The following is a 14,659-nucleotide window of genomic DNA, read 5'->3' on the forward strand; positions in this document are numbered from 1 at the left end:
CGAGATAGTCGCATCGTTCTGATACTATGCTTCTGAGTCAGGCTCTATCACGGACAGAGAGTTCGGCAAGCAGGCACTTTAGTGTCGTCGAATTTATCCTCCAACCAATCCTATAGGTCTCACTCGGAGTTGGTCGTTTAAGGACATCACCTTGGTAGAGGTGTCCTCCCAAGAGAGGACTTTCCCAACTGCGATCGCGATGTGACTCGCCACACCAGCCACTCAACCGATGTGTGTGGAACCTTGGGATAGAATGCTAGCGCAGCTTACTTCCTACACGGAGTGGTCTAGCAGTAAACGCGCAATTATTGAAAAAGGACCTTCAAACAAAGGCGGATTATAGTACAAGCGAACTAATCAGGGGCTTCAGGTCAGTGGCGTGTTTAATGGTAGGCGGAGTGCGCTGGTAAAGAGTAATTGTAGATTGAGGTTATATAGGTTATAGGTTATATAGCCTTTCCAAACAATACCTTTTCTGAACAGATTGTTTACCTGTTCTTGGTCATAATACGCTGTTTGATGACTGTAATGCTGGATGACTGACCCACATTTATATTTAGTCTTGTTGCGAAAAACTAAGTATAAATGGCCATCAAGTAAAAAGTTCGTTTTGATCAACGTTATCAAAAATCAATCTATTTCTATGCATATCTTAATCATGCATGTTCACGGTAGTGTAGATGGATCATAATCAGTTTTTAAATGTAATATTCCTCCTTCGTTTGCAACACAAATTGTTATTAGTTTATACGCGGCGCCTTCATTCTGTGTCTACTTATTGTGGGATATCCCGAATAGTATATCTTACAAGACTTTGCGATTATTTCGTATCTATCCTGTGATTTGGAAGTTAAAAAATAACACTAATAAAAAGTTTTGTAAAAATTTCTTACCAAAAAACGTGAATAATTTTCTACCAAAAAGCATACATTTTTTAAACTGTAAATTTACCACCCCAACCGCCATCGTTGAAATGTTTCTCGTGATATATTTCACCTCCAAAAACGATGAAACGATAGCTTCGCACCTGTCAGCCGCATTGACAGCGCTGACAGCACAAGCTGTCAAAAACGATAAAATGCACAAATTCCGTGATGTAGATAAATAAATACGCACACACGAAAGTGATTGTGCTAACAAAGTTTTGGAACAGTTTTGTGCGGTAGAACTTTCGATCGCCGTCGTTCCGCGCCGATAGCTGAAACAATGGCGGCAACAATGACGTACAACGGCACTCGCCCGGGTACAGTGTGTCGCGCAGTGTGAAAAAAAAGGTCGACAAATTTCTTATTTCCGTGGTGCTAAACAAAGAAAAGCGATCGTCGACCACCAATCCCGTCCACCACAAAAACAGCACGGAACACGGGGGCCCTGTTAAGAAGGTGCGCGCTGTTTTTATTACGGCAGCGTGTGGGAGTAGGGGGGGTTGCGAAGCGTATCAAGCGAAGAAGAGGAAGAAGTACACAATCATAGAAACTACGAGATAGAGCGGCTGCTAATGTTTGCTGTTGCTGTTGGTGCTGCTGCTGCTGCCTTAAGGTTGCCGTAACCAGTTTATACGGTCGTGCAGATCTATTCGCGATTCCCCGTACGCCGCTGTTTCTGTTGTGTGTATGTGCTAGTGTGTGTGTGTATGTACCACCAATGTTGAAGCGTGTGTTCCGTTGTCCATCGCACCAATGGCCCAGTACGAGCGGAACGCAGGCCCTGGCTCCATCCGTACGGTGGTCCGGAATCGACGGAAAAAGCCGGGAATGCAATAGTCCTGTAGTGTATCGGGGTACCGTAAACTAAGTGTCCAGAGTGTCCTTACAGTGCTACTAGTTTGTAAGCTTTATGTTTTCTGTTTGTGTAAAGTGCGTTTTAACGTGTTATTTTGATATTTGCGACTTGGCAAAAGGGTGTACAATGGAAGTGTGTGTTTCTCCGGGCGATATCGAACATCGAAGAAGGCATTTCACTATCTCTTGGTGACACCCAAACGAATGTCAATATTTACTTCCGGGCTGGTCGTCCCGCGTACCCTTGCTAATCCTTTAAAAAACTGCTTTAAATCGCGCGCCCGTCTGTGTACGTGTGTTTGTGCGGGCATTTGCTAAGGAAAAGAGTTATTCCGTGGTCGTGCACCACCACCCAACAACAGCCATCAAACAACTCCACAACCGTTTCACATTATCAACAACTGGTGTGACTGTTTCTGCTGCTGATAGGCGCATCAACCAGGCAGGCGACGGCGGTAGCGAAGCAACGCACAAACCAGCACAACACATCATCACAAACACGCGCACACACACGGAGCAAACCTGCGTCTTCGCGGCCGGAGAAGTTGTGTGTTGTGAAGAGGAGTCGGTCGGACCCCCGAACACATGAAACCACGGAAAGAAGGTCAGTTATATTCGGGGATTATTGCGTTTCTCCTCGCATCTCTGCTGTGTGCGAGTTGGTGGAACCGAGTCACCTCACACACCCCTTACGAACCCTGTCGCTCAGCGCGTTTGTCCATCAGCATTCAATGCGCGCGCGAGAAACGACCACGACCACCACAACCCCAACAAATAAGGCTGTGTCCCGATACGCTCCGCTGTCGTCATATGGCCACGGGAAGTCATTGTTCCAACCTATCTCAACATTTTTCGGCGCTTAGGCCGCCGATGCTTATCGTTCGTTTTCTCCGACGTATCTTCCACCCTCTGGTTACGTTCCTGTGTGCCCGTGTGTCTGGCGCACGGACGCAATTAATAGCGCGCACGGTGACCGATGGGTTTGGCATTGAGACGATTTGTTTATTTTTAGTTGTATCGCACGATCGACGCAGATTAGCGTGGCGACCCCTAGATGACGACGAAGTTGTGGCGTTGTCGAAGGAAGCAAACAACGGGCAGCAAGGAATCCCCATCGCCCATCACACAGCCCGCTAACCGTGTGCCCCAGCCACCCAGGCAGTATGACAACATGGCAAAAATGTCGCAGCAGCAGCAACAGCAACACAGAGACGCCTACCGCTGAATGGTTATGGTGGTGTATGAAATCATTTGAATATGCACTACCCCATCGCAAGCTCTTCGCGTTGTTACCCCGGATGCCTGTTACCGGTTTTTGATTGTTGCCACGGACCTTCCTGTCCAACGATGCGACGCGTGATCGAATCACGCCTGACGGTTTGTTAAGAAATTGTCGCGTTTTGAAGCGCGACGAAAGTCATCACCGTTGTTTGAGACTGTCTGATTCCTTTTTGCCAACTTGAAGTCTACGAACGGAACAAGTGTGGTGGAAACTACACCGTCTCATCCCACAGGGAGAATGGCGGATAGGCTGGATTGCATAATCGAGTAGAATGGAAGCTTCCGTCGGCCATTGAATGTGTGTGGGGTAGGTTGCTGTTGGCTGTGTTGGCACACGACGATCGATGGCATCGATGCAAATTGCCACCGTCCCAGACCTAGGATTGTTTCGAGGGAGTTTCCTGGTGTTTTGAAGAGTGAATAGGGGTCGCGAGTTCCTATCCAGAGAAGATACCGGATTTGGGGATTCAACTTTAGGACACAATTTTATCAGTAGGAACTAATCAGGAGCCATGTTGTATCGGGTGTTGATTTGTTGGAGATTTGATTAATGTCTTGCACAGTGGGTCATTTTTTGTTGGTAAGAAATTCGTTTTGTTTTCTCAGAAAACAAGTTTTTTAGATGATTCATCTCAGAGGTTCGTTTCTAAGAAGTTATTCGAATGTTCTACAGCCTAAAAGATTTTGCGATTTATGAATTAATTAACATATCGGCATAGGCCGTCAAAGCTCGATTAATAAAATTTTGGTACTGGTATGTTAATTTTTGGTACAAAAATAGTATGACTTGTGCTTTTTACTCATTACTGCTTGTTAAGGGTGTTCTGTTTTCCTTCAAAAGTCCACAATTCTGGTCACGATCCAATATTCCAATATTCATTATATTTTCAGTCCACTGAAGTCTACCGAGACCACACATGTGGGAGAAGACAAAAAAAGCATGCCTACCAAAATCCTTCCATCTTCAATCAGATGCTCTACTCTTAGTTGCGGCTAAGATTTCAGTTTATCTAACACTTAAACTTTTCAGTTCTGAAATGACAATATATGAAACGAAATTTCCTCAAGCGAATTAGCCAACCACCTTCAATTTTGGGCAAAGTTCATGTCTCAGAGGTGCATATTGTTGGTGTTGTGAAGATCGTTAATGTAAATTAATAATTATTTGATAAAAATGGGCGGGTCCGGTGACTGGCATTAGCAGCACTAATCTTCACACCGCAGAACTGTGTGTCGACTCCCGCCTGGAACGCCTTCTGGTACCCCGGACTAACTAGCCAATCACAGATAAAATCCAGCCAAAGAGTGCTAAAAATGGCTGGCCAAAATATTTCTTGGTTGCGGTAAACAAAGAAAAAGAATAACCAAATATTAATGCCTTTTTTTTATTAAAGCAAAAGCTTTATGGCCAAAAAACGCGACCATCACAATCACTGTGCGCTTTGCAACGCCGCAAATTGTCTAACACGCCATCACCGACCGAGGAGTAGGAATCGTTCCGGCGAGGGTGCGCACCGATAGACGAGAGGGTATATATATGCCGGTGTATGCCTATTCGACAACTGCAACGTTGCATCAGAAACTGCAACTGCAATCTCACACCACTGCCGGCCGGCGTAATATAAATATAGTCACGACCGGGCGCACACATACCAATTAAACTGCCTTCAATATCACTGTCAAGGGCTGTGTTTATGCAATACGCGGTGGGTGTGGGTGGGTTTTTGGTTTGGTTGGTGTGTTTTGCCATTTTTTTTTCTTCTTTTTGTTCGCCCCTCACACTACTCACGCCAGTCGTACCGAGTGGGTGGAGGAGGTGGTTGAGTTTGGTTTTCAAGGTTTCGCCTGTTTCGTCGGCAATGCGGCTCGAAATGGCTAGACGCGCGCTGGACTCATGTGTATGCATCCCTAGGGTGCTGTGTGTGTTTGTGTGTCCCGCCGATCTGGGCCAGCGGTCAAGAGGGTGGTGCCGGTGATTGGCGTGCTGGCTGCTGAGCGGAAGGACAATCATTTTTTGGCATCCTTTTGAAGGGGCGCATCGTCGAGGGAAATGAATTATTTTTGGACGGTGCGGTGCAATTAATGCAACGCCTTGTTGTTGTTATTTTTTTGTTTGCTGTATCGAAAAGCCTGCCTCTGTTGCGAATACGATCGGTAAGAAAGCCATTAAGGTGTTATTGTAAAATTGTAGCGTATTGCATGTAATAAGGAACAAAACGTTCCATAATTGTGAATACTGGTTGATTGCGGGTTCGTTTTTCTTTGCGAAACTCTATAGCTTAATCAGGTGTAGCGATCGGTAATATGAAAAACCATAAATTGTTGTTTATAATTAATGTCACATTAATTGCAGTTCCAAGAAGCGTTTCGAATTGCATATAATAAAACGCTGATAAGAATTAGCCTTCGGAACGCAGCGTCATTTGTATTTTGGAATTAACTAACTTTTGAAAATGTATTTTTATTTTTTTCTTGCCTTTAAATGGCAAGTTCATCTAAAAGAAATCATTCCCCCGTCACCAATTGCTGTATGAATCATGCAAGCTTTCAATCTCACTTCAAGGTTACATTTTGCATCTTATCGTATTCCCCCGAATGCTATCGATTAGATGCGCTTTACAACAATTATGAAATAAGAAAAGACAAAATTCCATGCCTGCAAGAAAATACAATTGAGTGCAAAGTGATAAAAGTGGGTGTTGGGTGATAACAGCTTATCAACAATGGTACCTTTTTATCGTCTTTTAGCATGCAAAGATCCATCATGCATCATGGTGGTGTCTAGATTGTACTGGTTCACAATGACTTTCACTTGATAAGGTGATGAAACTGATCAGTTTTTTGGTGTTGGATTAAATTATTGAAGTAAAAGAGTCGTTTGTAAAGATTTTTGCGTGCTTTTTAATAAAAATAGTATTGTACTTGGAAAAACTGCAGCTTTTTAAAGAATTTGATAGATGAATTACTAAGCGGTTGGGTGACTTCACATGGCCCATCCCAACCACCATACAGTACCCCCGTACATAGTATAAATAACTCTTGTAAGTCATCAGATGGTTGACATGATCTAGCAGGTCGTTACGTCAAGATCATGAAGAGAACAAGAAACTAATTAATTTTGAAATAAAATCTCAGAATTCCGGACAGTCGCAAATCTCGTCCACTGTTCGCTGGGTTGTTTGTTTTCCCTTGACACGTCCTGCGTGCAGTGTTGGCGTCTAGCAGAGCGTTTTTACGCCACTATCAACAGTGAAACGCAGAAACACTAGCCCACACACCACGCTAAACCGTCACGCTAAATAGTATCGTTCTCGACCACACTCAACACAGCTACACGCTTGGTACGGTGTAAGATTTCCGATGTTACTGCCAATACTCACTCACATACGACCAGTTGCAGTTCCCAGTGGGTAAATACGTGTACGCTCATATTTGCTACTTCTATACGTAGAGCAGTTCCCCCTGGTGAGCAACATTTCCACCCGGACTCTATCTCTGTCCAGCTTCGTACACATGCCACCTGGACCTCTGTATAAGGTGGTTGAGTATTTGCTTCATTAGTGTGCCATTTGAATAAATTTCGCACTAACCAATCTTTTTCCAAAGTGCATTATGGCCCATTCGAACTCTGGCGGAGGGTTTGTGGGCCCTTTTCGACCTATTAATAAGTAAGGGAGGAAGAAAGAGAGAGAGAGAGAGAGAGAGAGAGAGAGAGAGAGAGAGAGAGAGTAAAACGACAAACAATCTAGCCAGAGAAATGGCTGGTACGTTTAAATACTTAAAGCGCGGTAAGGTGCAGCTTCTATCAGTGCAGTGCGTCCTCTATCGGGAAGACTGGAACAATCAGCGCCATCTGGAAGTTTTCCTGCGAATACATTTAGCGAGTAGCGTCGGATGTTTTTTGAGCGGTGGTGAGGATACTTTCTCCGAGGATGATGAAGAACAAATTGTTTTCAATGTTTGAATTAGAGGTGTATGATGATCTTTATAGAAAGGATAGTGAAAATGAAATGGAAAAGGCCCGATTTTCCTGAGCCCCAAGTATGATTCCCTGCTACGAAACTACTACTACGCATGAGGCGCATGTTACGAGGGGTGTCGGTAAGCCCAGAGTAAATATTTAGCACATTCTTGTAAAAAAGTTTTAAATTTATGAAGCATTTAGTAACCAATCAATAATTTTTCGGTCACAGTACTAACAGGTTGGCTGATAAGTCCCTGGTCTGACACATAGATGGCGCCGCTAGTATTAAATGCATATTATTTTATATAGCACCAACCTTCAAATGATTCGTGTCAAAATTTGACGTCTGTATGTCAATTAGTTTGTGAGACAGAGCGTCTTTTGTCAAGCAACTTTTGGTTGCTTAAAATGAAGGCACCAGGCGAGACTTCACCCGCTTCAATCCCAAAAAATATTTCAGGACGGTGTTGACCGAGGCTTTGGAAATCCCGATACTTTCCGAAAGGTCTCGTATCGTCAACCGACGTTTGTTGATCACCAAATCCTTGATTTGGACGAGGTGGGCGTCGTCGATCGAGGTGGATGGTCTCGCCGGACGGTCCTCGTCTTCGACTTTCTCACGGCCATTCTTGAAATCACTGTACCATTTGTACACACTTTTCTTCAACATAGATTCTTCCTCGAAGAGTTTTTAAAACATCCGCAATGTTTCCGCAATGTTTATTTCATTGTTTATTTCAATATGGACAAAAACACTTGGCGCAGCTCCGAAAACAAACTTTCACTCCTAGCCGGGTTGATGTTGTGACTGGAAACGTGGCAGAACTGTCAAAAACATACATATTGCATATAAACAAAAATTGACATCCAATGTCACCTTACTTTTCGGACACAGTAGTATATAAAATGTCAATTGACTTTGGAATGAATTTTTCTCTTTTGGTTTAACTGGATCTTCGGGAAACGAAAAAAATTAACATCCTTTGATAAAGACGTTCTACAAACTAGATAAGTGAGAAAGTAAAAAGTATAAATAATCAAAATAATGATAAAAATAAACAACACAAGACTAGACATGGACGTTGTCTAGTTATAAATGGTAGTATCCTCTGATTATGGTAGAACTTCTCATTGGAGTCAACTTACTATCAGCATTGGTCATTGGTATTTAACAAGTTATTTTAAATGCTTCTTTTATGAAAATTCAACTTTATATTAGGAATAATCTGTTGTGCAGAATCAAAAACTATTACAAAAAATGTGGCTAGACTGATTGATAGGTACACCGTAGGATAGTCAGTCCTCACTCCCTACTAGGGTCGGGATGGGATTTAAATTCTGATCCTGTCGTGTGAAGATCTGTCGCCATTTGCCATCAGACTCGCGTCCAAGAACACTCTGTGTCAATAAAGCTTTACATTGAACGATATTAAGTAAAGAGGTCGTCACTTTGCACTTTTCCCATCTGGCACGTCGTACGTTCGGGATCACTTCAACTGTTGCAATCAAGATATAATGAGTTGTCGCAAATTTTGAACCATTTCTCAGAATGGAAAGTGAAATAAATTCGAAAAAATAGGAACAAACATACTTCATCAACGATTGAAATCTTATTTAATACCATTTTGTATGCATGTGTGTGTGTGTGTGTGAGCTTTGAACTTTTTTTGGGTTAAAATTGATTGCAATTTAATTCATTTTATTTCTCTCGTGTCCTACATTCGCTGGTACCACAATGTAGTGTATAATAACAAGTGAATTCTTTTGATTAAATTCGAGTTGCGAATCGGTCTAGCAAAAGGGACTATACGCAGTGTAATTAATCGTTCATTCAATAATAATTAAAAACACCTCCCATCAACCTGTTGCATGTCGAAGACGATTTTCCCAGTGGTGTATGATTAAAATTATGCTTGTATTACACCATTTTTACTGAATACATTGTATCGGATTACATCGGAGGATGGTAATTTGGTGCATTCCCAGTATCCTAACTCCCACCGATTGTTGTTGGGCTGGATGCTTTCGTTTGAAACAATGTATTCATACATGCTAATGATCGTGCTTCCTCTGGTGAGCCTAGAATTATAGGCCGATAATTCGCACCTCACATTCGTTAGTAAATATGCAAATAGTGCTCTCGAATGATCTGACATATATTATGTAAATTGTCTTAAAACTGATAGCTAGCGGGTGCAAGGCTTTGCTGCCGGAGCCGAGCGCATTTATTGACTTTTACGGGGTGTTTTTGCTGGTGCTGTTCAAGGACTTCATTTTTGGGTGACGTATGACATTTTTTCCCACTGCTGTACAAGCTACCATCACTGTGCTGCACAGTGCTTTGCATCGCATTCTTACCACCGCCTGGAACCGTTTGTTCGGCAAATGCCTCAAGAAAACACCTTGTCTCACCCCTGTTTTGCTTCAATGTCTGTTACCAAACAAAACGTGCATTGTTGGCGAAACTGAAACCAAAGCAATTGGACCTGTTGGTGGGTAGCCAGCTAGCCGCTAGACTTGCTGGGTTTGCTCGTGCGTGCCCGTGTGTGCAAACGGTGGTTTTGGGGGATATCTTCAGCCAGTCCCACAATGGCCGCGGCTCCGTGCGTGGAGTAACAAAAGCAAGTAACGCGCTAGATGTAATTTTCGGGGTGGTGTGGTGCAAAAGTTTGTGGAAAGGCGGGCAGGAAATCCTCGGCCAAAGTTAAGATTCTGAAACCCGATTGCAATACCTGCCCCACCTTCCGGCATATCGGGATTCCCTGGATCCCTTTCGCCGCGTGCGGAAGGAAATGATTTACTTAATTGAAAAGTTAGTTAGCGCGAAAGGGCAAACTTTTCAGTAATTGATCGGTCTCGTAAGGCTCGCTTCGAATTGGTGGTGGAAAGTGGAAGCAAGTGTGCGGGGTGTGTCATGGAGTGGGCAAAAACTATCCGGAAAAACACATGGCAACATGCATGGAAAGACGTAGAACCAATGCAATCATTGCGTTGGAAGTGTGACGCTAACAGGAAACCTTGATACTCGGGTGGAAGTTCCCAACACGGTGCAGTGATTTTACCCCTCAGAAGGGAGTGTGTATGTGTGTGCAGAATGGGCGTAATTCAACACGTCGATGATTGACGAAAATGAAATCAAAGAAAAGTCAACCGTTCACCCAACAACACCACGAGTTAGCATTTACGCAAGAAATGGGTACGGGTTCTTCTCAACATCAGCAAAAATTTAAAGCTGTTTGCAATGACGTTAATGTCGCGTGGTATCCGTTTTATTGAATCCAAATCAGGCACTCCAGAATTACTCGAGCATAACTTAAGTTGGATCCTTTCTTGTGTTTCAAGGGCTCGATCGTATGTTTGAGTTCTGATCCAAGAAATGATCCAAGAAGTTACTAGAATGGAAATTCATTGTTAGGTTCAATTTTCAATGAATCATCTCATTTTCTAAACGCTAATCTTAACGTACGAGATGTCGTTAGCAACTGCCAAGGACACAATGTGGCATCTATTGTTTCGTACGGCACTGCTGCTGCAGTTCCCTATTTCATCCATTTCGGACACTCGCGCACTAAACGGGCGGGTATATGTGTCATTTTATGACTCTCCATTATCTTTCTCAGTACGTGATTCCAGTGTGAAACAGTGCTAAGACAGCCATTTGAAGTCATTTGGAGAGCTGTGACTTCGGGAATGGGTATATATAAGATTTAGGAAATTATTTTTGGTACAAAATGATTTTGCAACTGTGTGTGGTTTTACTTAAGGTAAACAATGTATTTTATGATGTGCAGCTTCTTAAAATAAATCCCTTCAAGTGAAGGTTCTATACGATGCAATAGTGTATACAGCTGGTAACATCAATCTTCATACGTTTGCGTGATTTAATGTTGTTTTGCGACGGTACTTATCATAGTCTGACTTTTTATGGTGAGCTGAGTGAAGCACTTTGGATTTTACACAGGTCTCTCAGTATGTAAAGTCGTTTTGCAAAATCGTTGACTAATGGTTGCGAAGGAGGTGCATTTTAGGGGCGGTTCGGTGGTAGTGGTTACAACGGTGTCGATATTCGCATGGGAGGAATCGAGTACAAATACCATGCGGACGGTTCTCCCGTAGTGAGGACCGACTGACATACTGAGAGGGTATCAGCAAGTATCGCAAGCCACAATCGATGGCTGGCAATGCCGTTTTTTGCAGCTTTTTGGAGCTCCAAACCATGCAAGAATTTATCAATCTTTAAAATCACCCAGCAAACGTTAAAATATTAAAATTATTTGCGAGTTCTAACCGATCATCAAGCAGCTGCGTATTATTGGAACATATTTGCATAACCCTCAGTTTCCCTATTATTGTTGATTAAGTTATTTGTGCCATCGCAATCCAGTTTCTGATGTCCCGCTGGTAATGTCGGTCAGTTCTTGCTCTTGCTCTCTCGCTCTCGGTAAACAACATCATCCACTGGGTCACGCTTTATTCAACGTGCGCAAGATCTACCCGAACTGGTATGACCGTTTCCACTATCCGTACTCATGTTTTGCACCACAAACAACCTGTTGGCTCATTTTATTTTTCCCTGGCGTTTTTTTTTATGTTTTTGAGGGTTAAGTTTCTTGTTACCGGAGTGTCGGAAACGGTGCGGTAGTGTCCCGCAATCGCCACATTTTGTGGGAAGAAAATTTAACGCCTAACGTTCCCCGAATCGATACAAAGTGAACAAACAAATGGGGTTGATTAGAATTTGCAGGACATACTGTGTTTAAATTTTGCAAACACTGGTATGCTGGTATGGTTGTGCATGTGGTATTGTTTGCATATTTATTAGGACAGGTTTGCCGATACCACGTATTTGGTTAGTAAGTCCTCACTACGGGGGGACGGTCCGGATGGGATTTGAACCTCGATCCTACCGTTTGAAGACCAGCGCCGCTGTCACCTATACCACCGGCCTGCTCCTGAAAATGTCGTTATTCTATTTAGTAATTCTGTTTCGGAGCACTTTATTTTCATTTTTAAGTTTTTTGAACCTAGCGTCAAATATCTTGTGGCATCTTCTGAGGGTCAGTAACTTTCCAGCCGAATAGGATGCTAACTTTGAACAGATAATATGGTGTGTGAACCTAAGGGAATGTTTCCAACTATTAAAACAGGTTTTTTCTCTATGGTTTGAACTTGTCCTCAGATGACCCGTACCTCGAACAAAAGCTTCTGGTCGATGTTGTTGACCCGTAAAGCCAGGTAAAGTGCTTCTTTGTCTTTGAAATCAATGCACTTCCCGCACAGGTTTGCCTGCTCTACGTCGAATAAGGCAGCTGCTGACGAGGTATAGCAAATGGAGCTACTTTTTAGGATTAAAATTGATTTGAAGGGCAAAACATTAAACCATAGTTTCTGCCCAACGCTGCGTTGGTAGTTTCACCACGCAATCACAATGTAAGCCATATCGCTGGAAGCGTACGTGACCGAATCGAAGTCTGCTTTTTTTTTCTCCGATTGCTAGAAACCACAGGAAGGAAGAATTCCTTTACAATCAAAAGTATGTGATGGGGGTTAATGAAGGACCGTGTGCATGTAAATATATATAGTAAGGGCGCTCAGTATTCCAGCGATTTTCCACGCAGGAAGTGGGAGTTTTTTTGTGTAAACTACTTTTCCAATACACTCCAAACAAACAAACAAACGAGCTGCTGGAACATTACTGGTTGCGAATTCACTGCGAATTAACTTTCTATATCTGGAACACTCGAAAGAAAAGGGGAAAAACACTATTTTTTTTTATTTCAATGTAAATAGTTGATCCTTGAACAGTGTGACAGAGCCTGATTTAGCGATGAGACTTCACATTCGCTTCGAATGTTCCCGGTTGTTAAGCACTTTTCCGCATCGAGATTATGAACTCATTATGGTGTAGCATGTGCCTCTGATTGCCTGTCAATTGTCGCTCGATGTGTCCTCATTTAGAATCGCATGGCCTTTGGGGCAGAGCCACAGCTTTCTGCTTAACGGTTTTTTTTTGTTGCTACTATTCTCGTCCGGGAATGAATTCCAACCGATCGAAGCAAATGTTTTGTTCGCATATCTAACGAGCTAACTTTTTGTGCCGCTGATGAATGGAACCATCTCCCCACGCCTTCTCCCCTCCCACCCGGGGAAGAGACAAACCTTGCCGTTCGCAGTTGGTGTTCTCTAATCAACCTGGTGTGGCCGCAGTCTGGTTATCCGTTATCCGCCCAGGATGCATTCCTCCAGTCACAGTTAGCCACCGCCCATCCACCCTCCATCGGATGTTCCACATATTATTAGCCTTGGCATTTCGCTGTGTGTGTGTGTGTTTTTCTTCTCTCTTGGGTTATTTACTCCTACACCTTCATTACAGGTTTTTCTTCTAGTTGCAGAATGAAATATATCCGTCTGACTGGTCTGTTTCTTATTGCTGTTATTGTTGTTTTTCGTTTCTTTACAGTAACCAACACGCCACAAGTGCACACACTGGGACATGAGTGTAAATAAGCCTGTAGCGTCGGTTATCGGACGTCTGTGTATCATTGAAAACTGGCAGCGCTCGGCAGAAGATTGACCGCCGGCGCAGGACGCGTGGTAATTTGGTGGCAAGGAAAAAGAAAGAACTTGAAGAAGACGTAACGCGCACCGGGACGCCAGAGTTGCCAGGCACACGCACGGGGGACGGGCGGGCGGTAGGGAAGTCTGTGCTGGGTGTGCTCTGGCCGATTGTCGGAATGAACGATTCGAACCACCGCCGGAGCCTCGTTCCTGTTGCTGTCGGTGTTGATTCACGTGGGCATACTGGTGCAACATTGGCGTCTTCGGTTGCGAGTGCGAGTGGTGTGAGCATTAACAATGGTACCGATGCAATGCTGATTCAGGGTGACAAGAGTGCCACGGGTGGTGGCGGCACCACCTTTGGTCCCACGGGTGGAGCGGCTGGTTCGATTGCTGGCTACGATTCGGACGGTGAGGACCCATCGACTGCCAGCACGAACGATGATACCCGTAAGGATACGGGCTCGACTTTGAAAGATCTGCACGATAACAGCTCCTCCAGGTGAGTTTTGCAATCGGGTGGATGTATTTGTGTGTGTATTTTTTTTATTTGATAGATTTCTTCTACCGTTGGGATTTGTGTGCGATAGTGTCAATGGTTTCAGGATGGACATTCTGTTTGCCAAGGACATGCCTTCTTGGAGCTTCATTGGGGAAGATGAAATTCGTTTCCTGGAAGGTTTGCAATAAATGCCCCACGAGCTAATGCAATTACATGCATTCGTGGTACGTATCACTGGAGTAGGGTTTCAATATAAGCAGATGGAATGTGATGTAACTTATATCTTCAAATCGTTTCACTGTACGAAGGAATTAAATCAAGATTTTTTTATTTTTTTTTTTGCATAACAGAAAGGCTGATCTTTGGGTTAAAAGTATTCTTCCTTTTCGCTGTTTAAGATTCATGTTATTCAGTTCGCAAAAATCTGTAGAACGTATTGTTCTACATCTATGTGGCAAGAAAAATCTAGATCAAGCCCCGTAGCCATCGGGACTTCAATCTTATACTCCGAAATTGAAAGGTTGCGAATCTCGTTCGGACTGGCATTGGGTTGCAAGAACTAGTCGTCCAACT

Source organism: Anopheles maculipalpis, chromosome 3RL, assembly GCF_943734695.1.
Source record: "Anopheles maculipalpis chromosome 3RL, idAnoMacuDA_375_x, whole genome shotgun sequence".
NCBI lineage: Eukaryota > Metazoa > Arthropoda > Insecta > Diptera > Culicidae > Anopheles > Anopheles maculipalpis.